We start from the raw sequence: 27,229 nt of genomic DNA on the forward strand, positions 1-27,229 counted from the left end.
TTGAGTGAGGGAAAGGAGGAAGGGAGGAAAAAGGAGTATGTTTAGGAGGAAAGAGAGGGAAAAGAAGGAGAAATGAGTAGGAAGGGAGGAAAATAAGTAAGGAATGAGGTAAACGAGAAGAGAGATGAAAAGAATGAGCGATGGAATGAGAGAGAGAGAGAGAGAGAGAGAGAGAGAGAGAGAGAGAGAGAGAGAGAGAGAGAGAGAGAGAGAGAGAGAGAGAGAGATCGCAGGAGGGTAAGGGAGAGAGGAAAGGGGAAAGGGAGGAGGAATGAATAGGAAGTGAGGGACGGAGGAGATAAACGAAGGGAGATAAACTAGGAGTGAGTGAGTGGGTGAGTGAGCGAGGGAAGAGAGATAATCACTAAGGGAGAGAGAGAAGAGAAAAGAATGTTAATGAGTATAAGGCATAGAAAAAAAGACGGAATATAGGAATGAGGAGAAGACGGAGAAGAAAGAAGACGGGGAGAAAGAAAGAAGAAGGAAAGGACAAAAAAAATGAGAAGAAATAAGGAAGAAGGAGAAAAACGGGAAGTAGGAAGGAATGGTAGAAAGATGGGGAAAACAGAAAGATGAAAGAAGAAATATGGAAAGAAACAAAGAAGGAATCCAGAAAATTAAAGAAAGAAAATGAGAAGAAGAAAGATGGAGGAAATTAGTGCTTAAAGGAAAAATAAGAAATATGCGGTTATGAGACAGAAGGAAAATGACTTAATAAGAAGCAAAATAAATAAGACGAAGGAGAGATGAAAGGAAGAACGTGAAGAATTAAAAAAGAAGGGAAGGCATGAGAGAATGAGGGAAGAATGCAAGGAAGAAAAGTCAAAGAAAAAAGAGAGGAAAGGACGGAATGAAGAATGCAAAGAAGTAGTAAAAGAAAAAGACAAAGAATGAGGGAATGAAGGAATACGATGAAGAAAGTAAAAGAAAAGCGAGTGAAAAAATAAAAATGAAGAATTAAGAAGAAATGAAGAAAAGGAGGAGGAGGGAGAACCTGAGTAAAGCATGCAAGAAAGAACCGAGAGAAAAAAGAAAAAGAAAGGGACGAAACGAAAAATACGAAAAGGTAGTAAAAGAAAAAAAAGAACAAAGAATGAAGGAATGAAAGAATGCAGGAAAGAGATAAAAGAAAAAAAAGGCAGCCAAGGAAAAAGAAAGACGAGGAGGATATAAAAAAAAACAAGGAAGAAATAAAGGAAAATAATAAAGAAGGAAAGAATAAGTAAAGAATGTAAGAAAAAAAATGAAAAGATGAAAGAAGTCTGAAGAAGGAAGGAAGGAAGGAAGGAAGAAAAAGATAAAGAAAGGAAGAATAAGTGAATAATGCAAGAGAGAAAAGAAAACAAATGAAAAAAGTGAAGTGAGGCTGAAGGAGGGAAGAAGGAAGGAAGGAAGGAAAGAAGGAAGGAAGGAAGGAAGGGAAGGAGGGAGAGCAAATGAAGCGGCAGAGTGGTTGAGGCAGAGTTGGCACCACTGCAAGAAGATAAGAACAGGGCGTGAAACATGGCAACACTGTCACTACCAGGAGGCAACAGGTCACCGGAGAGATAACGCGTGTGTTTCCTCCCTCCCCTCCCTTTCCTCCCTTCCTCCCTTCTCTCCCTCCCCTCACTTCACTTCCCTTCCTTCCTCTCCCTTCCATTCCCCTCGTTTTCTATCTCTTTTTCATCTTTTCCTTCCTTTCTTATTTTCCTCCCTTCCTTCCTTCCTATCCCAGTCCTCTCTTCTTCTGTCTTCTTTACCTTCTTTCATGTTTCCCGATCCCCTACTTTATTCCTTCTTTGCCATGCTTCCTTTCTTTCTTCCCTTCCATCCTTTCCTTCCTTCCTTTCCCTTTCCACTCTTTTCCATCTCTTTTTCTGCCATCACTTTCACTTTCCTTTTTATGCCATTTTTATCATCCTTCCTTCCTCTATTTTCTCTTCTTTTTAGCTTCTCTCGTTCCCATTTTTTCCTTCATTCCGATCCGTCCCTCTTTACTTTCTTTCCTCCTTTCCATCCCTCCTTTCTTCCTCTCCCTTCCCCCTCCTTTTCTATCTCTTTTATACCTTCTCTGCTTCTCATTTTTATACCATTGTAATGACCCGCGGACTCCTCCCATCCACGTCGTCCCTTTCAAGTTAATCTTCATTGTAATGGCCCGCGGACTTCTCCCATCCTCGGCGTCACTTCCGAGCTTCGAGAAATTTTACTCCCCCACTTTTATTCTTCCTTACTTCCTCTTATACATCTTTGATCCTAACTTCGATCATTGTTAAAGATCCGGGTACCTTTGGCCTACCAGTATTATTAACTTTTTTACGTATAACTCCCTTCTGATTTCTCCCCTTGTGTCGAATACCGCTTTTTTTCGTTTTTTTTTTTTTTACAACTAATGAGACAGTTCAAGGGCGTAAAGAAAAAAAAAAGCCCGCTACTCACTGCTCCTGAACAGAGGTCAAAGGAGTGTCCAAAAAGAGAGGTCAATTTCGGGAGGGGAGGTGTCCTGATACCCTCCTCTTGAATGAGTTCAAGCCGTAGGCAGGAGGAAATACAGATGAAGGAAGATTGTTCCAGAGTTTACCAGCGTGAGGGATGAAAGAGTGAAGATGCTGGTTGACTCTTGCATAAGGGGTTTGGACAGTATAGGGATGAGCATGAGTAGAAAGTCGTGTGCAGCGAGGCCGCGGGAGGGGGTGAGGCATGCAGTTAGCAAGTTCAGAAGAGCAGTCAGCATGAAAATATCGATAGAAGATAGAGAGGCAACATGGCGGCGGAATTTGAGAGGTAGAAGACTATCAGTATGAGGAGGACAGCTGATGAGACGAAGAGCCTTTGACTCCACCCTGTCAAGGAGAGCTGTGTGAGTGGACCCCCCCCACACATGAGATGCATACTCCATACGAGGGCTGACAAGGCTCCTGTAAACGGATAGCAACTGTGTGGGGGAGAAGAACTGGCGGAGACGGTACAGAACGCCCAGCCTAGAGGAAGCTGATTTAGTAAGAGATGAGATATGAAGTTTCCAGTTGAGATTTTGAGTTAAGGATAGACCGAGGATGTTTAGTGTTGAAGAAGGTGATGGCTGGGTGTTGTCAAAGAATAGGGGATAGTTGTTTGGAAGATTGTGTTGAGTGGATAGGTGGAGAAACTGTGTTTTTGAGGCGTTGAAGGACACCAGGTTCCTCTTGCCCCAATCGGAAATAATAGTAAGGTCTGAGGCTAAGCGTTCTGTTGCCTCCAGCCTTGAATCGTTAAGTTTCTGAAGAGTGGGTCTTCTATTAAGAGAAGTTTAGTAATGCAGAGTGGAGTCATCGGCGTAAGAATGGATAGAACAGTTCGTTTTGGAAAGAAGATCATCAATGAACAACAGAAAGAGAGTGGGAGATAGGACAGAACCCTGTGGAACACCACTGTTAAAAGGTTTAGGGGAAGAACAGTGACCGTCCACTTCAGCAGAAATAGAACGGTCAGAAAGGAAAATGGAGATAAAGGTACAGAGAGAAGGATAGAAACCGTAGGAGGGTAGTTTGGAAAGCAAAGATTTGTGCCAGACCCTATCAAAAGCTTTTGATATGTCCAGCGCAATAGCAAAGGTTTCACCGAAACGGCTAAGAGAGGATGACCAAGAATCAGTTAGGAAGGTAAGGAGATCACCAGTAGAACGCCCCTTGCGGAACCCATACTGGCGATCAGATAGATGGTTAGAAGTGGAAAGGTGCTTTTGAATCTTCCGGTTAAGGATTGATTCAAAAGCTTTAGTTAGACAGGAAAGTAAAGCTATAGGACGGTAGTTTGAGGGATTGGAACGGTCACCCTTCTTAGGCACAGACTGTACAAAGGCATACTTCCAGCAGGAAGGAAAGGCAGATGTTGATAGGCAGAGACGAAAGAGTTTGACCAGGCAGGGTGTCAGCACGGAAGCACAGTTTTTAAGGACGATAGGAGGCAGTCCATCAGGTCCATAAGCCTTCTGAGAGTTGAGGCCAGAGAGGGCATAGAAAACATCATTTGGAAGAATTTTAATAACAGGCATAAAGTAATCAGAGGGGGGGATGAGTAGGAGGAATATGCCCAGAATCGTCCAGGGTGGAGTTCTTACAGAAAGTTTGAGCGAAGAGTTCAGCCTTAGAGATAGATGAGACGGCAGTGCTGCCGTCAGGGTTAAGGAGAGGAGGGAAAGAGGAAGAAGTGAAATTGGAGGAGATATTTTTGGCTAGATGCCAGAAGTCACGGGAAGAATTAGAAGAAGCAAGATGCTGATATTTTCTATTGATAAAAGAAGTCGGAGAATAGATTTGGCACGATTCCGGGCTGAAATATAAAGGTCAAAGTTAGCGGGTGTTCCAAGGCTCTGGAACCTTTTCTGAGCTGCCTCTTTATCTTTAATAGCACGAGAATAAGCATGATTAAACCAAGGCTTTTTAGCATGAGGAGTAGAGAAAGAATGTGGTATGTATGCCTCCATTCCAGAGACAATCACCTCTGTGATGCGCTGGGCACACACAGAGGGGTCTCTCTCCTGGAAGCAGTAATCATTCCACGGGAAATCGGAAAAGTACATCCTCAGGTCGTCCCACCGAGCTGAAGCAAAATGCCAAAAGCATCGCCTCTTCGGTGGGTCCAGAGGATGTACAGGAGCGATAGGACAGGATACAGAAATAAGGTTATGATTGGAGGAGCCCAACGGAGAGAACAGTTTGACAGAGTAAGCAGAAGGATTAGAGGTAAGGAAGAGGTCTAGAATGTTGGGCCTGTCTCCAAGACGGTCGGGAATACGGGTAGGGTGCTGAACCAACTGCTCTAGGTCGTTGAGGAGAGCAAAGTTGTAGGCTTGTTCACCAGGCTGGTCAGTGAAAGAGGATGAAAGCCAAAGCTGGTGGTGAACATTGAAATCTCCCAAGATGGAGATTTCAGCGAAGGAAGAGTGGGTCAAGATGTGCTCCACTTTAGAGTTCAAATACTCAAAGAATTTTACATAGTTAGTAGAGTTAGGTGAGAGATAAACAGCACAGATGTATTTAGTAATAGAATGACAATGAAGTCTTAGCCAGATGGTAGAAAATTCAGAAGAGTCAAGGTCGTGGGCACGAGAGCAAGTGATGTCGTTGCGCACGTAGACCCAACATCCAGCTTTGGATTGAAATTTAGGAAAGAGATAGTAGGAGGGAACAGAGTAGAGGTTGCTGTCAGTAGCCTCAGAAACCTGTGTTTCGGTGAGGAAGAGAAGATGAGGTTTAGAGGAGGAGAGATGGTGTTCCACAGAATGAAAATTAGAACGAAGACCGCGAATGTTGCAGAAATTGATAAGGAGGAAGTTCGAGGAGTCATCAGGACACCTCTCAAGTCGGCAGCCAGAAGGGGAGTCCTCCCTGGGAGAATTTATGGTCCACCCCCAGACGGGGACTCCGAGGCTCTGTAATTTTTAGCCATTTTGAATTTTGAATTTTGGGAAAAGGTGTGTGTGTCGTGTGAATGTAGTGTGGTGTAAAAAGAGAGAGGAACTGTCTTTTGAGAGCATGCTGAACTGCTCTCTGGTGTTGATGAGACATAAGGGAAACGGCTAGTGAGGACATGGGAAGGGTCTTTGAAGGGCTTCAGCACCCTCCTCGCTTCCCATATATCCTCACCGGGAGTAGCTCACGCCCGTTCGGTAGGTGTCTTCCTACCAACACGTTTCTCACATTCTCGCCGTCAACCGTAACAACAGGTAACATAAAGCCCAGGTGTGTGTGTGTGTGTGTGTGTGTGTGTGTGTGTGTGTGTGTGTGTGTGTGTGTGTGTGTGTGTGTGTTAAAGGTGAGACAAACACGGGTGATTTATGTGTAAGAAGAAAACGTGAATCTACTTTTAATATATTTTCATCTTCTTGTTTTAATTATATTTTCATTCTCTTACTACTTTTGACATATTTGCTTTATTTTTCTACGTTTAAAACATTTCCTTTATCATACTACTTCGAATATATTTTGTTAAGCTTACTTTTTCTTGTATTTTATTTATCTTACTCAAAAGTGTGCGGGAAAGTGGGTAGTGACGTCACACTTTATTTTGATGGCTTCGCGGAAAATAGCGATGAGCAGACAACACACTAAGGAAAAAAAAAACATGGAAAAAATGAGTCGTTGCTGGAGATGTTAATAGTCGATGTGTTTGTGTTTGTGGTGTTGGGTAGATGCTTCTGGAGACTGTGTTGATGTGTTGGTGTTTGTGTGTCTGTGTGTTGGTGTTGGTGTGTTGCTGTTATCAGTATTAGTGGTGATTATCTTAAGGAGCAATTAGTTAAACACCTGGTTGGATATGACTATTAATCACCTTCACACACACACACACACACACACACACACACACACACACACACACACACAGAGGTCTGCGCTGCCAGGCTTCACGGTCTGGCAGTCGGGGATTCGAGCCCTGTTCAGGTCCGGAACTTTTCCGCTGACAAGTAGCGGTTACTCTCCCCCCTTGAGCAAGAGGGATGGGGTGCGCGGTGTGAAAGTTCCGGCAGTACCCAGACGATTGACTATAATGAGACTTGCTCATGTCGGGAGGGTACTTGCTGGTAATGACGGGGCCAGTTCACACACACACACACACACACACACACACACACACACACGCATGTCGAGAGCCAGCTCATCAACACCTTGCACCTGAATTAATTAGATGAGGTGAGAATAGAACATTAGGAGTCAGTCTCTCTCTCTCTCTCTCTCTCTCTCTCTCTCTCTCTCTCTCTCTCTCTCTCTCTCTCTCTCTCTCTCTCTCTCTCTCTCTCTCTCTCTATCTGTGTGTGTGTGTGTGTGTGTGTGTGTGTGTGTGTGTGTGTGTGTGTGTGTGTGTGTGTGTGTGTGTGTGTGTGTTATCCCAGAGGAGAAATAAAGAAAGGGTGAGGAAATCCAGTCTCTTCCTCACAAGCTATAAAAAAAATTTGTCTTTGTGAGAGGAAATAAAAATGTGTGAGAAGAGGAATCATCACCACCACCACCATCACCGCCACCACCACCGCCACCACCACCATCGCCACCACCACCACCACGTCCACTAAAAGCATTAACCTTCCCCCGACTCACCTTCACCTCCACAGTCATCACCACCAACATCACCATCAACACAAACACCACCATCACCACTTCCCCTAAAAGCATTGCCTCCACCACCATTACCACCTTCACTATCATCACCATCACCACTTTCAATGGTGCCAACCTTACCACCACCTCCACCATCAGAAATACCACCAGTACTCTCAACACCACCATCACTACCGCCAACAACACCACCATCACCAATAACACCATCAGTACTCTCACCTCCAGCATCATCATCACTGCCACCACCAGTACACCATCGCATCCACCACCACCACCACCGCCGCCGCCGCCATCGCTACTAGACAGTTACCGATAAACGCATCAATCCATCTTCTCGAGGATGCCTCAAAAAAGCCTATATTGAAAGTCTTGTCTCTCTCTCTCTCTCTCTCTCTCTCTCTCTCGTTGCTTGTTTCGTATTTTTTCTCGATCAATCACTAGCCTTTTTTGGGGGGTATCAAGCGGCAATTTTTTTCTCACTCACAATATTGATCTTTCGTAAATACTTCCCGTGGAGTGAATTGCTTTCTCGTGTTCCTTTCCTTCCACTTTATCGCTGTGTATATTTCATTGTTCCCTTGGCTTGTGTTTTTCTTCCTCTCTAAACTTCTTGAAAATACAAATACTCTTTTTTATACTCTGTGCCGTTTTTATTTTCCATTCATTCTCTCTCTCTCTCTCTCTCTCTCTCTCTCTCTCTCTCTCTCTCTCTCTCTCTCTCTCTCTCTCTCTCTCTCTCTCTCTCTCTCTCTCTCTCTCTCTCTCTCTCTCTCTCTCTCTCTCTCTCTCTCTCTCTCTCTCTCTCTCTCTCTCTCTCTCTCTCTCTCTCTTTTTTCTTTTCATTCCCCTTCTACATTTTCTCCTATTCCTTCATCCACCTTTTCATTTACTTCTTTTTCCCTCCAACTCTATTTCTTTCCTTTCGCCTCTCAACATCCCGCCCCACTCCAGGTCTCTAAAAGTCCCTGTGGCACCTTGACTTCTGGGTTTTGTCAAGTATTTTTTGTTAGTTTGCCCGTAAAAGTTGGAGAAATGCGACCGGAGTGCGATTTTGAGGCTCGGAAACAGAGTGGAGGCCAGGCAGGTTATGGGGGCTGCGAGGTGGCGAAGTTAGGTTGGGTTGGTTGGGGACGTGGAACGAATTGGGGTAAAAGCAGGGAATGGACGGAAATCAGAGTTTGGTAAATGTGAAAGAGTCTATAGATAAAAAAGGCGAAATGAACGGAAAATTTTGTTACGGTGTAGGTGAACTAGTCTACAGATAAAACAGGAAACAAATGGAAAGTTAAAGTTGGATAATAAATGTAAGAATCTAGATAAAAAACGAGAAGTAAACGGGAAATAAATGCACGGTAAGTGTGAGGTGATAATAGACTGTATATAAAAGAAAGAGACAGGAAATTTAGTATGGTAAATGTGAATTAATCAGTAGGTAAAAAAAATAAAAAATAAAAAAAACTAGAAGTAGACGAAAAATTAAGGTATGGTATATGTGTAACAGTCTACAAAATATCAGGTTTGAAGCGGAAGAGAACGGATAAGGTAAATTTATGTATGCAAGGAAACAGTCAATCAATCACATGAGATCTAACTACCAACACTGAATATAAGAACTGAATATGTTTTTAATTAGGTTTTTGGTGGTTCAGATTACGAATAAAATTATAAGGTAAGTAACGTTTTTAGAAGGAAATAATGCGGTAAAAAAGAACTCTGAAATAAATAAAGCTAAGTATAGCATTTTGAGAAAGGTAATTATGAGGTAGAAATCTGAAACAAATAAAGATAAGTTGAATATTGGAAGCTGATAATGGGGTCAAAAATACTGAAATAAAGAAGAATACAGTCAAAGATACAGAAAAAAAAGATGCGGTTAAAAATACTGAAATAAAAAAAAACATTAAAAAGTAATAAAAAAAAACACGGTTAAAAATGCTGGAAGAAATAGAGGTAAGAGGGCTGTTTATAACGTAACAATGCGGGCAAAAAGCTGACATTAAAGAGAGTAAGCATTTTTGGAAGGTCAGGTCATTGTGGAATTCTCTTGACCTGACCAAAAGGAAAATGCCGCAGGGGGACAAAAAGCTCCCGGCGTCAGGAACTTTATATTGAAGGGAAAGTTCCGAGCCTTTTTCCCTCCCATCAAAGGAAGGTAAAAATCCTTGCCGTGGCGAAAATGAGAGAATAGTGAGCGTTGGATATTCGTCTCTTAAATGGCTGATATAGAGCTTACATCGTGCGTTTGTCTGTCTGTGTGTGTTTGTCGGTCATTCTGTTTGTGTATCTGTCTGTTTGTATGTGTGTGTCTGTGGTCATGTGTTTGTGCGTCTGTGTCTGTCTGTCTGTCTTAGTGTATGTTTGTAACCATTTATGTGTTGATATAGGCTAGGTTAGGTTAGGTTAGGTTAGGTTCTTATATTAATGTGTCTGTGCCTGTCTGTCTGTCTTGGTGTATGTTTGTAACCATTTCTGTGTTGATATACGTTAGTTTAGGTTAGGTTAGGTTAGGTTAGGTTAGGTTCTTATATCAATGTGTCTGTGCCTGTCTGTCTGTCTTGGTGTATGTTTGTAACCATTTCTGTGTTGATATACGTTAGGTTAGGTTAGGTTAGGTTAGGTTCTTATATCAATGTGTCTGACTCTCTACTACTCCATCTCTATCCTTCTCCTTCTCCCTCTCCCTCTCCCTCTCCTCTCCCTCCCTCTCTCGCAGTCGCAGGTATCGACAGCGCCACGCGACACCACCTGAACAACAGCCGTAGCCATGGCGACGGGCCGCAGGGAGGCGAGAGGCACTAAGGCTAAATATATACAAAGCAGCAGTTCGTCACTATATAACATTTCCTCACGCTACACGCACACGCACGCATACATACACACAGTTACACCATTACAAACACTTGCATCCATACCTATACCCATACCCTTTCCTGTACCCATAGTTATACATCCTTATACCCCATACAAGCACAAACAGACATATGGACATCCACTACGGAACACTTCTTCACTGTATTACACTTTCACACGCTACACGCACACAGGCATACATACACACACACGCACGCACAGACTGACGTAAGTACATGCAATAAGGAGAAGTTCTTTACTATACATGACGCTTCCACACGCGCACACGCACACACACACGCAAACATACACACATACACATACATACATATACTCATACATGCACCAACAGACATAAATACATACGTCTTCCTGTCTCCCTGTGTGTCTTTATTTCTGTCTTTCTGTACATATATATACACTGGGGAGCAATTATTCAATGTATAACACCTCACATGCTGTTTATTCACACACACACACACACACACACACACACACACACACACACACACACACACACACAGAGGGTCGTAAATTCACTTCATAACCTAAATCAACAGTCATCAACCTCGTTTCCGTAACAAGTGAGGTGCGTGTGGACGAAAATTGCACGTTACATATACCTAAAGAATGTGACAGTGCCCCCTCCCTCTCCTACACTATCCCCTCATCTCTGGCGTCCGTCCCTAGTCACCTAAGTAAATCCAAATGCCTCGTCCCATTTACTTATATTTAACCCTTTCTACCATTTAGTCCTTCTTTTCCTTCCTCTTACTGTCATTTAAAACGTCATCCATCTTACTTCTCGTCCTTTCTCGCCCCTCACCTTTTCAACGTCTTGCCCCTCATCTTTTACCTACATCTAACCCTTTCCTGCCCCTCATAATCCTTCTTTCCCTTCCTCTTGCTGCCATTTAAAACGTCATCCATCTCATTTCTCGTCCTTTCTCGTCCCTCACCTTTCCAACGCCTCGCCCCTCATCTTTTACCTACATATAACTCTTTCCTACCCCTTATAATCCTTCTTTTCCCTCCTCTTGTTGCCTTTTCAAACGTCCAAATATCACATCTAATCCTTGTCCATGTCCTTCTCAACGCCTCCTTATCTACTTCTAACAGTTTCTTGCCCCTTAATCCTTCTCTGCCTTCCTCTTGTTGCCTTTTCAAACATTCTTCATCTCACAACTCATCCTTTCTCGATCTTCTCCTTCCCTTATGTCTCAACGCACCCTTTACCTGTCTTGCACCTCGCCTGATCTTGTTCCCGTGTCTCCCTTTCCTTTCTCCCTGCCTCCCTCTCTCCTTACATTGATCTCGTCCCTTCCTTTCCCATCTCCCTAGCTATCCAACGTCTCACCATCCCCCATCGTCCCCACTACTTCAACGTCCCCTTTTTATACCTTAAACCCTCTCTTCATCCTGTTCTCTCCCTTTCCCATCTCCTTACTTCCCCCTCGTTCCAGCATCCCCCCCTCCACGCTTACCTCCCTCAACACCCCCTTCATCTACCTTGAACTCTCTCCTCATTTCGTTCTCTTCCCTTTCCTTTCTCATCTTCCTACCTCACATTTTCCTTATTTTGTTCTCCCTTCCTATTCCATCTTCCTACCTCCACCTCTTCCTATCCTGTTTTTCTTTCCTTTCCCATTTCCCTCCAAGGTCCCTGAATCTGCCCCCCCTCCAGCCCACCTTCCGCCTCGCACCTTTCCCGCCAGCCCCGGTACGAAAGAAACTAATCAGCGGGAAGTGCAGCTCGTTTTCTTTGCCCCGGCGGAAGAAAAAAGAAAACGTGTGGTCACCCTTCACTGCCAGGCGCCGCGACAACCTCATAACATTAACGTCGCTAAAAAGAAAGTGACAAAATACAGAAATCGCTCAACATTTTTTTTTCTTTGCCGAGTTCTGGTCCCAGCGTCTGATTTATTTATCCTCTTGGGTGTCTGTCTATCTCCTGATTTTCTAAACGTCGCATTGGTCTTCATCAACACTAATGTGGATAATTATAATTTGTCTTTCCTGATCCGTTTTTCAAGGAGGGTAGTTGGTTTTGTTGATTATTTATACTTCTTTTCCTGCTCTCGTCCCTTCTCTCTCTCTCTCTCTCTCTCTCTCTCTCTCTCTCTCTCTCTCTCTCTCTCTCTCTCTCTCTCTCTCTCTCTCTTGACTGAGTTAGGGGAGGCGGTGGCTGAGTGGTTAGCGTGCGAGTCCTGCGTTCGCCGCGTTCTGGACGATGCGAGTTCGAATCTTTCGCTACCACCTGGGATTTATCAGTCACCGCCGAGTGGCCTAAGACTACCCACATGCTGTCCTGAAGACCACCCATCAACCCGGACCCTAGAGGAACTGTCCAAGTGAATTAAAAATGAGCTCCGGGGGGCAGCATGAGCCAAGACTAGATGGCACCACTATAAACGCTTGCCTGCGCCATGATGGACTTGGGCCGACCACCAAGCCCCTAAAGAAAGCCTACAGGCGCTATAGGCCAGGACATAAAAAAAAAATGTCGACATAACTAAAAATCTACCACTTCCAGCTAACGTAGTCCTGAAAATGAAATTAAAAAGCTAAACTAGCCACATAATCGTTAATAAATACTAATACAGTTTTAAAAAAATTGTCGTATATGTGTGTCTGTCTGTCCGCCTGTCCACCTGTCTGTCTCAAATTCCCAGGAAAGTGCAGCAATTCTCCTCGTGCCTTTCTCTCCATGAGGCGCAAAGGAAAGTTATATTCAGTCGACGTGCTTGAAGTGCATGCTTAATTACGCCGCTGTTCACCTTGACTCAGCTCTCAAAGGACGAGGAGGCAGCTAGGAGGGGAGGGGAGGGGGGGAGAGGAGTGGGGGAGGGGGGTGAATAGCAGCAGGGAAAGGGGGACAAAGGGGAGGAGAAGAGTAAGGGAAGGGGTTGGGGAAGGGAGAAGGGGGTGTGGTGGAGCGGGAGTTGAAATACAGCTGGGAAAGGGAGAGAAAGGGGAGAGGAGTATGGGAATGGGATGGAAAAGGAAGGGGAGAGAGGTGTTGTGGTGTTGAAATGCGGAGGGGGGAAGGCGAGAAGATATGGAAAAAGGCAAGAGAGGGAGGGGAATGAGATGTGTAAGGAGAGGAGTATGGGAAGGGGATGGAAAAGGAAGGGGAGAGTGTTGTGGTGTTGATATGCGGAGGGGGGAAGGCGAGAAGATATGGAAAAGGGCTGGAGAGGGAGGGGAATGAGTTGTGTAGTGGGGATTAACTGCAGGGGGAAGGGAGAGAAGATTACGGAAGGGGCTGGAAAGGTAGAATTGAGGGGTATAGGGGGATGAACTGTAGCCAGGGGTAGGGGGAGAAGGGGGAGAAAAGTATAGGAAGGGGCAGGACAAGGGGAGGAAGAATCATGATCTGCCTAGGGGGAGTGACAGAAGTAAAGGGGAAGTGAGGGCAGGGGGAGCTTTGAGGGGGAGTGATGGGCGGGGAGCGAGGGGGGGAGTGTGGGGAAGAGAGGGCAGAGTGGGAAGTGATGGACGCGGAGCGAGGGGGAGTTGAGGGCTGGGGAGTTGAGGGGAAGTGAAGGATGGGGAGGGAAAGAGGATTGAGGGCAGGGGGGTTGAGGGAAAATGAAGGATGGAGAGCGAAGGGGGACTGAGGGCAGGGGGGTTGAGGGGAAGTGAAGGATGGGGAGCGAGGGGAAATTAAGGGGAGGCTTAGACAAGGGTAGGGAGAGCGAAGGGGAGGAGGGGTGAGGGTGAGGGGGGTTCGAGGGGGGGGAGGGTCATGCCGTAATCAGAAAATTAGCCAAATGAGCACAAGGACAATTGGCTTAACCACAGGCACGTCAAGAAGCAGCTACCGCCTCCTCCATCACGACCACAACCACCACCAATTACTTCATCATCATTAACTTCATCACCATTACAACCATTACTAAAAGAGTCACCAGTCGCCAAGAGAACCACTGCGATGATGTACTGCGAAGAAGAGCAAAAAATATACAGGAAAAATATATTAAAGAAAAAAAAGTAATGAAACAAAATAGGCTTAGTTAGTACGCTGATTCAACCGCCATCATCACAAGTATTATCACCATCTTCATCACCACCAGTCATTATTATCATCAGCACCACACTAACCAAAGCAATTATCTCTGCTCTCCCCATCATCATCATCACCGCAATAACTACTTCAATTATCTCCCACCATCACCAGCATCACCAAAACATTTATCTATCATCTCCCCATCAACATCATCACCGCAATAACTACTTCAATCATCTCTCACCATTACCAGCATCACCAAAACATTTATCTATGCTCTCCCCATCATCGTCATCACCGCAATAACTACTTCAATTATCTCTCACCATTACCAGCATCACCAAAACATTTATCTATGCTCTCCCCATCAACATCATCACCGCAATAACTACTTCAATCATCTCCCATCATCACCAACATCACCATCATCATCTCTGCTTCTCCCATCACTAACTAAAAAAAAAGGATCATTACCGCTACCATCAGCATCACCAATCGCCTTCATCACCATCAATACATTTTTTCTGCACTAATAACAGCAACAACGTCAACAACGCCGTCATCAACACTGTCATCATCACTATTATACCGTCATCATTATCAACACCATCACTAACTATCTCCATCTCTATCACACTGACTATCCACCTTCTTCATCATTAAAAACACAAAACTATTACTATCACGATCATATTATCATCACTAATAACGATCTATCACCATCATCTCTCTCTCTCTCTCTCTCTCTCTCTCTCTCTCTCTCTCTCTCTCTCTCTCTCTCTCTCTCTCTCTCTCTCTCTCTCTCTCTCTCTCTCTCTCTCTCTCTCTCTCTCTCTCTCTCTCTCTCTCTCTCTCTCTCGTTGTTTTTACCTTCGAGCCAGTGAAATGTAGCTAAAAACAGAGAGGTACAAAATAAATAGAAAATCACATAAACCATTTTTCTATCCTTTTTTTTCCCAGTGTTCATGTTTACGCAAAATGACAACCAGCAATTACGTAGATTTAGCGTCGATGAAAAGAAAATAAGAAAATCATGATCACGAGTCTTATATTTTCCTGTTTTTATTTTTATTTTATTTCGACAACAACTTCTTGACCCATTAAATCAAGCGTGAAAAAACAATCTCTCGCAATTAGTGAAAAAAACAACAACTATGATTCGATGTGTGCGTGTGTGGGCGTAGCGAGGGCGTAAGTATAGGAACAGGATGGAGTACACCTACGCCTTAAGATTTACCAACGCCCTGCTAAACTACCACCAACCACCCTTATCTTTCTACCTCTTCCCTTCCCTTCCCTTTCTACCCCTTACCTTCCCTTTCCTTTATAGCAATTCCCTTCCCTTCCCTTCCTTCCTTTTCTTTCCCTTCCCATCACCACCAACACTACCACCACCATCATCATCATTACCATCTTGAGCAGATATCTTAACTACCTATCCACTCACACCTTTCCTTCCTTCCTTCCTTCCTTCTTTTCTTCCTCCTCCTCCCAGTCTTTCTTCTTCTCCTTCTCCTCCTCCTCCTCCTCCTCTTCGTCATTTTTCTCCTCCCATCGGTTCCTCCCTTCGTCATACAGAAAGGTCATCCGAACCATCACCACCACTACCATTACCTCCATCACCATCACCTTTATCACCATCATCACCTTCATCACTACCATCACCACCACTATTACTACTATCTCCACCTTCTTCGAGGCCAACACCAGCATCATCATCACGACTTTTATCTCCATCATCATCACCACACACACACACACACACACACACACACACACACACACGACTTTCCTCATGTACCTGGACGTCAACTATTTTTACGTACCTTGCCAACAAGCTTTTTTTTTTCCAGATCCAAACACCTTTATTTTTCTACCTCCATTTCCCCGCAGAACACACGATCCATCAAAACACACACACACACACACACACACACACACACACACACACACGCGGTAGAAAAACAAACACAAAATAAACATATGCACACTCACACAATACAATCAGAAAGTCGAAATCATCTTACTATTCCTCCCTCAAGCTTGGCGGATACAATGATGGCCACAAAGGTATAAACAACAACACTTATAAACAAAATCTCAAGAGTAAACAAAGGAGAAAAGTTCACATTCACGGGCCCGTTATCTCGCAGGATCGGAGAATGTACACAACAATTTATACCAAGACGAACGACGCCCTCGCATCATAACATATATTGACAAACGGCCCAACACATCTACATTCAGCCATGCCTCCTTCCCCTCCCCTCATCCCTCCCTCTCTCTCTCTCTCGCAGCCAACTGAGGTAACAAACAAACAAACGAGGAGGAAAATGAAGTAACTCGGCGCGGATACCAACAGCAGAGAGAGAGAGAGAGAGAGAGAGAGAGAGAGAGAGAGAGAGAGAGAGAGAGAGAGTCAAGTGGCAAAGTAAATTTCTCGTAACCTGACGCGCAAAATCTCGACCAAAAACGAGACCAAGAAAAAAATAAAAGCAAAATATCCTAATGGCGGTAACATGATGCTGGCTCGGGACGGGGGGAGGGGGAAGGGGAAAGGGGGGGAAGGACAAAGGAGGGGAGGAGAGACAGGGGAGCAAGCAGAGGGGAAGCGAGTGTGATTCTACCCCTCTCCTGCTCAGTCTCTCCTCCTCCTCCTCCTCCTTCTCTCCTGCTCCTACTCCTCCCCCTCCTCCTCCAACCTCCTAATCTTATTCTCTTTCTCTTTCTCATTTTTATATTCCTACCAGATTCCCCCTCTCTTTTCTTTCTTTCCTCTTTCTCCTTTTCCTCCATTTCCTCTCCTCTCCTCTTCTTTCCTCCGCCTCCTCATCGTTTCCTTCTTCCCCCTTCTTCTCAACCCTCTTCTCGTCTTCTCTACTTCCTCTTTCTCCTACATTCCTGCCAGATTCCTCTCTCCCTCTTCTTCCTTCCCCTTCCCGTTTCCTCCTTCTCAACCCTCTCCTCGCCTTCTTCCTCTTCCTCCTAAATCGCTATCATATTCCTCTCCCTCCTTCTTGAGTCCTCTTTTTCCCCTTCCTATCTCCTCTTTCTCCTCACCCTCTCCTCTTCCCCAACCCCCTTTCATCCCCTTCCCTTCTCCTCCCCTTCCTCTGCAGCGCCACTGAATTCCTCTTCACAGCTGGTTCGGGCATGTGAAAGAGGATCACTTAATGACGCAACGACCCAACAATCGAGGGAACACTAGTAGCCGCTTCGTGCTGGCTGGGCCTCGGAGCTTCACACACACGCACAGGGAGTCGAGCCCAGGGTCCGCTATCTCGTGGGGGTCTCATTATGGTTTCGCTTCGCTCGTATAAAGCTCAGAGCGTGACAGTGTTTACCTAATTGCTCTCCTCCGATGGTTATCTCGGCTGTTAAGGCAAATGAATTAGCTTGAAGAGGTAAATAGACGAGGGAAAAAGTGGTTTGGCCGTCCACCGCAGCGCAGGTAAAGGTGTGCACTTAATCTGATCAGGAAGGCGGGGAAGAGGTATGAGAACGAGGCGGTTGGGAAGGTCACTATTACTTCTACTACTACTACTACTACTACTACTACTACTGGTGTTACTGTTACTGCCTCTACTACTGCTGCTACGCCTTCCCCTCCTCCATTTGAGCGATCTTCTCGTGTTGACTCTCAGCTTAATATTCCTTTTCGTCCCTCCTCAGCGGGGTGCCGGCCGATGGGTGACTCGCATGACTATAGTTTTTACTCTCCCCTCCTCTCCCTTACCTCCCTGTACCCCTCCTCCTCTCCTCGTCCTTGTCTCCACTCTCCTCCTCCTCCTCCTCTCCCTTCACTGCGTCTCCTACTCTGCCTCCTCTCCCTATGATCTAAGTCTCAATCTCATCTCCTCTGCATTCTTTGTACTTCTCTGCTCGGCCTTGCTTCCTCTCTCCTCCTCTCCCTTCCCTCTTTACCCCTCCTTACGTCTTCCCTTCTCTTCTTCGCTTCTTCTCCTTTCTTCTCTCCCTTTTATCTAGTATTCCAAGCCTCTATCTCTCTTCTCCTCGGTGTTCTTCCTACATTTCTTCTCTGCTCGGCCTTGCTTCCTCTCTCCTCCTCTCCCTTACCTCTTTAACCTCCGTCTTCTCTTCTTCGCTTCTCCTCCTTTCTTCTCTCCCTTTTATCTAGTATTCCAAGCCTCTATCTCTCTTCTTCTCCTCAGTGTTCCTCCTACATCTCTTCTCTATTCGGCCTTGCTTCCTCTCTCCCTCCTGTCCCGTACCTCCTTATCTCCCCTCCCTTCTATCCCTCTCCTCCTCTGCCATCCTTCCCTCCCTCTCCTCCAGAAACCAGAAAAAATATTGCCTTCCGTCCTCTCTTCCTCCTCTCCTCCTCCCAAGGGCACCTCCACACACTCGAGCCAGAAAAAGTTGGAGGTCACACGCAGCAGCTTCCCGGTCCTGTTTTGGCGAATTTAGAGTAACTGATGACAGGGTTGGCGATGCTCAAGAAACCTGCAACTTCGTACTTAGCGGAGAGCAGCATATTAGTCCGTGTTGACCCCCGATATAACTCGCATACAGCCCCCCTCTAACGACGGGATTTCATTATTATAACTCTGCGGGGGACGTTTGGCGTTACGATAATTGCGGTTTTGTGAAGGTAAGCGACGATATTTTCTTACCCAGTGGCGTTGGTTGGGCGGGGAATTTTGTTTACTTACGGCCGTCTTTTGTAATTGGATTTTGTGTTGGCAGGTTCTTTTTCTGGTGCTGTTGCTGGTGCGGCCTCCGACGGGGAAAGAGGGAGTTATTGCCACGAGCCGCCCTGGCCTGCCTGGTCTGCCTGTCTGTCTGTCTATCCCTCTGCATACCTGTTTTTTTTGCCACCCTGCATGACTGTCTGCCTGTCTGTGTGTATTTGTCTGCCTGAATGTCTGTCTGCCTGCTTGCTTGCCTGTATGTCTGTGTCAATCCCTTTGCATACCTGTCTGTTTTTTTTGCCACCCTGCATGATTGTCTGCCTGTCTGTGTGTATAACTCTGCCTGAATGCCTGTCTGTTTGCCTGTCTGTCTATGTCTGATTTTTTGTTGCCCGCCTGCTAATGTCTGTCTGTCTATCTATCTGCTTGTCTGTCTGTGTATGTCTATATCTGCCTGTTTGCCGTCTGCCTGCCATTCTGTCTGTCTATATATATCTGCCTGCCTAGCTGCCTGTCTGTCTACTGCCTTACTGCCTTTCTGACGGCCTGCCTGTCTGTCTGTGTCTGTCTGTCAGTTCGTCCGTCCGTCCGTGTCCCCCCCCGGCGTGCACGCAGCGCCGGGGCACACTGTTCGCTTCCCGGAAAACCTGTCCGCGGTATAACTTTCCTTCCGCTGTTCCTGAAACGTGAACTTATGAGCCGCGGCGGCGGTGGCGACGCGTGGCGGCGGCCCCGGATCAATAGTGTGGCACATTTGTCTCTGTAATATTTAGTGTTCAGCGATCGGGGATTAGCTAGCGAGGGGCCAGGGCTAATTAATAATGCTAAGTGCTCATTACACATGTATTATCCCCTCCCTTTCAGCGTCGGCGGAGCGGCTCTTTGCCCGAAACAGTTCTCGCATGCAGCAGCGGATCAAAGATTAACCTCCGCCACGCTTGCCATTCCGGTCCTCTAAATTAGTTAATGGACAGAAAGACAAGAAAAAAATGTCTGTAATGGGAGCATACGCCATAGCTGCGCGTGGCCTCGGAGTTCATCACCGGCGCATTAGCCTTTGGGCCTCTATACGTGTAATGTCGGTTGAAATAAGGTGGGGGATTTTTTATTAAAGGGACAGGTAAGCAGAGACAACAGGCAGTCCCCCAAGGCTTGCCATGAGACCTACGACCGTCCGTGTGTGTCAATTAATAGAGGGAAGGAATACAATAAACGTGTAATGACGGTTGAAATAAGTTGGGATTTTTTTTTATTAAAGGGACAGGTAAGCAGAGACAAGACACTCCAGGCTTGCCATGAGACCCACGACCGTCCGTGTGTCAATTAATAGAGGGAAGGAAAACAATAAACGATAATTCTTTGTTATATCACTTAACGCGTGTACTCGTTTGCTATGCTTAACAGGAAAGAATACTTGATAAAAGAGAAAAATACTATCTCTGGGCTATTATTCCAACTAAGACCGTCCATGGTTATTAATAAAAGGGGAAATAAAACCCTTCCATTAAACTTTTTATATTACGTGGAAATTCTTTCACTTTTTAACAAAGGAAAAGTAATAACAAATGAGATCCAGGCTTTTCACTATAACTAAGATTAAACGCGTTTCTCTGTAAAAGATAATTATCGTTATCGTTTTAACTTAGAATGTTCGCAACTGCTGAAAAAAATAAATATATAGAAAAAAGGAAAAGTAATTTGTTCTAAGTTTGTAAAGGGTTGAAATAAAGTTGGGGCACACGCTAGCTACGCATGGCCTCAGTGCTCAGCTTTTCGTCACAAGCATATAACTAATATCATCCGAATGTGTTAACAGAAGGACGGACGAGTGAAATGGTCTCATCAAGGTTTACAGGATTTGTTGAGAGAATTTACGCTTTTGTTGTAAAGAGAAGAATAACGGCAACACACAGTTAATCTCCCCAAGGCCTCTCGTATCTCTCCTTTATTTTTATCCTTCCTCTTATTAACAAACGCGAATGATGTTTAAAAAAGGGACAAACATGGGTGAGATAATTTATGTGGTTTGGTTATCCTTCTTTTTATTACAAACGTGAAAGATCTTGCTTATAACTGGACAGGTCTAGAGAAGAGTAGGTTTTATTTCTTGGTTATTCTTTCTTTATTTTCATCCTTATCTTTATTAACAAATGTGGGCAATGTTAGGTAAAGTGACATGCCTGGGTGGGATATTACATGAAGCTAACACGGCCCGCGTTTGCCATGAAGGAGAGGCTTGACTAAAAATAATGACTAATCTCATTCAGCCTTGTCACTATCTGGATGATCTTACGCACTAGTTAATGAGAATAAAGATAACCAAAACGTATAAATCATGCCACCCAGGCTTGTCGCTTTGGCTAACATTGTCTGCATATAATTAAAGGAAATATAGGAAGTGAAATATGTAATTACTCTCCCCTGAGGCTTGTTATACTATTTGGAAGACCTTTCGCATTTACAATAAAGAATAAGGTAACTGAACGTACGAATTATCACACCTAGGCTTGTGAGCTTAGCTAACATCGTCTGCATTTGTTAATAAATGAAATAACCAAAAAATAAAGAAGGGATAGGAATTAAAACTACTCTCCTCCAGACTTATGCAATTAGCTGAGAGATCTTTCGCGTTTGTGATAAAACATCATTCGCATTTAATGATAAATGAATAAAGGAAACGATAACTACAAAATAAACACAAACTACACACTACTATCCATGCGTGCTCAATTAGCTGTTTATATTATCACTTGTCACTTTTCTTAACATCATTCTCATTTGTTGATAAGGAAAAGAAAAAAAAAAAGGGTATAAACAAAACTCACTCTCCTGCAGGCGTGCCCAATTAGCTACAAGATCTTTCACGTTTGTCATACAGAAAAAGACACACACAAAAAAGTGTATATTCTTAACATCATTCTCATTTGTTGATAAGAAAAAAAAAAATGGGTATAAACAAAACTCACTCTCCTGCAGGCGTGCCCAAATAGCTACAAGATCTTTCACGTTTGTCATACAGAAAAAGACACACACAAAAAAGCGTATATTCTTAACATCATTCTCATTTGTTGATTAGGGAAAGATAAAAAAAATGGGCATAAACAAAACTCACTCTCCTCCAGACGTGCCCAAGTAGTTACAAGATCTGTCACGTTTGTCATACAGAAAAAGACACAGAAAAAAGCGTATATATTTTCACACCCAGGATAGTAATAATGACATGAAAAAAAATATGGATAATAACAAAACTCCTTTCCTCCAGACGTACCCAATTAGCAACAAGATCCCTCGCATTTGTTATCAAGGGAAAGACAAAAAAGCGGGCTATTACACTGGGCAAATTTTCCGTGGATCTTCCGTCAAACCACGATTCCCGCTAGCGTGGTTCTCATTTGTTTCTTGCTATTACTGCTGCTGATGGTGAGTAATATACCGTCGTCCTTCGTTGAAATCTATCGTAGCTTTGGAAGATCGTGGACACGTCAGAAAACCACGGAAATATGAGAACCACGCCAGTGGAAATCGTGGTTTGCCTGAAGATCCACGGAAAATTTGCCCTGTGTAGTTGCCCTTAAATCATCTCACCCAGGCTGGTCACTCTTTAACATCATTCACATCTCGTAATAAAGAGGGGATAAGAAATAAGATAAAAGATTAAGGATACAAAACTCTTCTCCAGACGTGACCAATTAGCCGCAGGATCTCGCGTATTCGTTATCGCTGGAAAGACAACCAAAACAAAACCCGCCGAGCCGCTGGTAATTGGCGCTCATGACGGCACGCACACAAAAAATAACAACAGACTCGCGGTAATTAATTCCCGGCAGCGCTCGACGCCATGATAAACACCACGACCATTTGCCTCCGTGACTGTTAACTGGGGGATAGTGGCGGGAGAGAGAGAGAGAGAGAGAGAGAGAGAGAGAGAGAGAGAGAGAGAGAGAGAGAGAGAGAGAGAGAGAGAGAATTAGGAGGACGGTCAGACAGACAGACAGACAAACAAATAACACACACACACACACACACACACACACACAGTAAGCAGCCATCAAGAAGAGACAGACAAGATCACCAACTGACAGGCATAAACAGACTAACAGACAACCAAACAGTAGGCAGAGAGAATATGAGCAAAACAGACAGACAGAGGCAGACACAGACAAACAGAGCTACTAACAGACAGCCAAACCGAAGCCAGAGTGAGTGTGAGCGAGACAGACACACACAGACAGACACAAAACAGACAAACATACAACCAAACAGAAGTCATGGGAAGTGTGAGCTAAACAGACAAGGGGAGACAGTCAGGGGCGGAGGTGCGGGACACTAAGATAAGGAGACTGACAGACTGACTGACTGATACACAAACACACTTCTCAGCGGGAGGCGGGGCGGGACAAACGGGCGGACAAGAGGATAGAGAGACGCAAACACGGGGGTAGACAGTAAGACGGACACACAGGGCAGGACTGTTGTGTGTGTGTGTGTGTGTGTGTGTGTGTGTGTGTGTGTGTGTGTTTTATATTATACATTTGGGGACCTTGATCAAGTCTTTGTTGAAGGACGAAAATGTAAATAAATAAACAAGTAGATGGATAAATAGATAAAAGGAAGTGAGTAGGCATAGAAAAAAGATATACAAACGCGAATAAAGTAAATAGATAGATAAATAAAAGGAGGTGAGGAAGCAAAGGATAATAATAGAAATACGAAACTAAATAGATAATGAAGTGAATAGATAAATAAAAAGGAAATTAGTAGACAGAAAAAAATAACAAATACAAATGAAAATAGATGAAGTAAATAGGTAAAATAAATAAGCGGAAAGGAGTAGGCATAGAAAACGAACAGAAATACGAACTCAAATAAACAAACAAAAAACAAAAAACAAATGAAAGGAAATAAGTAGGCGGAAAAAATATGCAGAGAAAAACAAAAAAATGACACACACATACAGACACACACACACACACACACACTAGCAGGGGAGGCGCACAAAAATATAAATGCTCCATAACAATGCTAATAAAGCTTGGGAATTGGAGAGCTGCCCGCACACAAAAAGGGTGAAATGAACCATACAGTCGCTCAGCCAGCCAGCCAGAAGGGGGCGGGGACTGAAGGCCAACCACTCACCCAGACAGCCAGTTAGTTCGTCAGTAAGCCAGTCAGCCACTCGGTTAGTAGTCAGTCAGTCAGCCACAGTCAGTTAGACAGCCAGTCAGTTAGACAGCCAGTCAGTTAGTCAGCCAGTCTGTTAGTCAGCCAGTCTGTTAGTCAGCCAGTCCGTTAGTCAGCCAGTCTGTTAGTCAGCCAGTCTGTTACCACTCAGTCAGCCAGTAAGTTAGTCAGCCAGTCTGTTACCACTCAGTCAGCCAGTAAGTTAGTCAGCCAGTCTGTTAGTCAGCCAGTCTGTTAGTCAGCCAGTCTGTTAGTCAGCCAGTCTGTTAGTCAGCCAGTCTGTTAGTCAGCCAGTCTGTTAGTCAGCCAGTCTGTTAGTCAGCCAGCCTGTTAGTCAGCCAGCCTGTTAGTCAGCCAGCCTGTTAGTCAGCCAGCCTGTTAGTCAGCCAGCCTGTTAGTCAGTCAGTCAGTCAGTCAGCCAGCCTGTTAGTCAGTCAGTCAGTCAGTCAGCCAGCCTGTTAGTCAGTCAGTCAGTCAGTCAGCCTGTTAGTCAGTCAGTCAGTCAGTCAGCCAGCCTGTTAGTCAGTCAGTCAGTCAGTCAGCCAGCCTGTTAGTCAGTCAGTCAGTCAGTCAGCCAGCCTGTTAGTCAGTCAGTCAGTCAGCCAGCCTGTTAGTCAGTCAGTCAGTCAGTCAGCCAGCCTGTTAGTCAGTCAGTCAGTCAGTCAGCCAGCCTGTTAGTCAGTCAGTCAGTCAGTCAGTCAGTCAGTTAGTCAGCCAGTCAGTTACTTAGTCAGCCAGTCAACCAGTCAGATAGTCAGCCAGTCAGTTAGTCAGCCAGCCAGAGAGTAAACTAGTCAGTCATCCAACCAATCAGTCAGCCAGCCAGCCAGATAGACAGACAAACTGACTGGAAGACAGACACATAAGAACACATACAAGAAAGTTACCCAACCAGATAACAAGCAAACCAACACACACACACACACACACACACACACACACACACACACACACAGAAAACACACTTCTATCTAGCCGTATATGCAGACAGAAAAAGCCAAAAACAAACAAACACAGACATCCTGACAGCCATGCAGACAGACAGATAGACAGACAACCAGACAACCCTTCGTGACGGGGGCGGCAAAAGACGCGTATAATTACACCCATCATCGAGTTCCAATTTAAAAACGAATTTCAAATCACCTGTTTCTTTGAAGGGAAGTTTCCCCTCATAATTAAATAATGATCAAAGGCATGATTTGAAAGTTTCCTCCAATTTCTCTCTCTCTCTCTCTCTCTCTCTCTCTCTCTCTCTCTCTCTCTCTCTCTCTCTCTCTCTCTCTCTCTCTCTCTCTCTCTCTCTCTCTCTGACGTGTGTGTCTGTCTGTCTGTGTGTGTGTCTGTCTGTGTGTCTGTCTGTGTCTGTCTGTGTGTCTGTCTCACACTCTCTCTGGTGTGTAATTCACTACGGCCTGATCACGTGTGTGTGTGTGTGTGTGTGTGTGTGTGTGTGTGTGTGTGTGTGTGTGTGTGTGTACCACTACAACACTCCTTATACGTCTGCGTGCGTGCGTCTGAACAAACGTAAATCCTCCGGCGCGGCAGAACCCATGGCCGCCCTCACGCCCAAAGAATATTAATGAGCCTCGCCGGGAATATCTGAATTGCACTCCAGCACCAGCAACATCAACAGACATCATCAACAACACGCAGTGGGCGGGGGCTCGTGGGTTCCCCTCTTGGTAGGTAACACCCAGCTGGGGCCACTCGCTAGGCATAGCGTCCACCCCACGTCAAAAACAAACCACTCAGCGAGCATCACTCCTCTGCCGGTGTGGTGTCGCCTGCCATTCCGTGTCGTGAGACATCCCAGCCTGAACTTTGCATCGCGGTGTGGTGTCGTCAGACATCCCGTTTCGCGAGACATCCCATCCTGAATACATACATGAATTTCGACACGGTACCGTGTCTTTTATCGACTGCTTGTCAGGATCAGTCCCACCCAAGTTTATTTATATTATTACAAAAGCAAATGATGACGTATGTATGTATATAACTAGGATATCAACAATCACTTCTTCTTGTGACCTGTTCCGCTTTGCATCGCGTTTTTGGTCCTCCTTGGTACTTTTTTATACTTGCTGCTTCACTTAGTTACTCTGTGAGTGTAGAGATTGGGTTCCGCGATGCAAAGTTCAGAATGGGTTGTCTCACGACTCGAGATGGCAGACGACACCACACCGGAAGACTTCAACAGCACGACACACACACACACACACACACACACACACACACATTGCAACACTGAGCTCCGCGACGCTAAAAAGACAACAGGTAAAAATAACCAGTATTGACATACCACACAAATGGGTTTTCGGTGACCGTCCAGACGACTGCTGGCCTGAGTGGTCGCGTCGGCTGCTGTGGGGCTGCGGAGTGTGGGCTGTGGGCTGGCGGCCGATCTGGTGCACAGGGCGTCCCAGCTCTTCCTCTTCTTCTTCTTCTCTTTTGTGTATCAGATGCTCATTTGACCGGAATTCTTCGTCTCTCTCTCTCTAAGGGCATTCCACCTTGTCCTAAGCATACACAGAGTTACTGAAATTCACTGAAAAGATAGTAAAGTCAGCAGATTATTTTTTTTATTAATTTAGTAACGAATTTATGACTTCATTTGACTGACTTATTTGACCGGAATCCTTCGTCTTTCTAAGGTTTCTCCGCGTTGTCCTGAACATAACACAGAGACCCTAAAATACCTTGGAAAGATTATAACAGCAACAAAATTATTTCTATTTCAACTTAACAACGAATTTAGGACTTGATTTGACTGGCTAGGAGTAGTCTTCGTCTTGTTAAGGGCACTCCGCTTGTCTTAAACATGCACAAAGTCCCTGAAATACCCTGAAAAGATTGTAACGTCAACAGGATATATATTTTTTTCGACTCCGTAACGAATTTAGGACTTAATTTGACAGGCTGGGAGGACTGAAGATGGCGCTCGTGTTCCGTAATGAAGCTGTGAATATATATTGACGGATGACTCGACTACGCCCTTGTTAAATATCAATACTCGTTATGCTCGTATGAGTGACTATGATGATTACGCGAACAAGCGGAGGGGGAACGAGTGCTTGGAGGAGGAGGAGGAGGAGGAGAGGGAGGGGCGAGAGAAGAGCAGAAACAGAAACAAAAGCAGATCGGGGAGGAAGAGGAGGAGAGAGGAGAGGAAAAGATGAGGGATGAAATTATGTTAAGTAAAAACGGGGATGGAAAGCACGGAGAATTAAGAGGAGGAGGAGGAAATGAGGAAAGTGATAATGGAGTAGAGGAGAATGATGGAGGGAGGGAGGAAGGGGATAATCTTGAGTAAAAACATGGATGGAAGTTATGGAGAAAGAAGAGGAGGGAAGAGAAGTAGGAGAAAATGAAGACGGTAGTTAAAGAAGAGGGAGGAAGACGAAGGGAGGAAGAAATCTAAAGTAAAAACCAAAGAAGAGAGGTCGATGATGATAAAGGAA

General features: G+C 44.8%; 1 protein-coding gene across 2 annotated transcripts in view; it reads right to left on the bottom strand.

Moving 5' to 3' along the window:
- LOC127000245 (probable glutamate receptor) overlaps positions 1–26,223 on the bottom strand; it is a 188,175-nt gene extending 161,952 nt beyond the window's left edge. For both annotated transcript variants that reach the window (XM_050863697.1, XM_050863694.1), the window contains exon 1: positions 26,071–26,223. The gene's annotated coding sequence lies outside the window, so the exon portion shown is untranslated. The remainder of the gene's footprint in view (positions 1–26,070) is intronic.
- Positions 26,224–27,229: the final 1,006 nt, after the last annotated feature.

This window comes from Eriocheir sinensis, chromosome 18, assembly GCF_024679095.1.
Source record: "Eriocheir sinensis breed Jianghai 21 chromosome 18, ASM2467909v1, whole genome shotgun sequence".
In the NCBI taxonomy this organism is placed as follows: Eukaryota; Metazoa; Arthropoda; class Malacostraca; order Decapoda; family Varunidae; genus Eriocheir; species Eriocheir sinensis.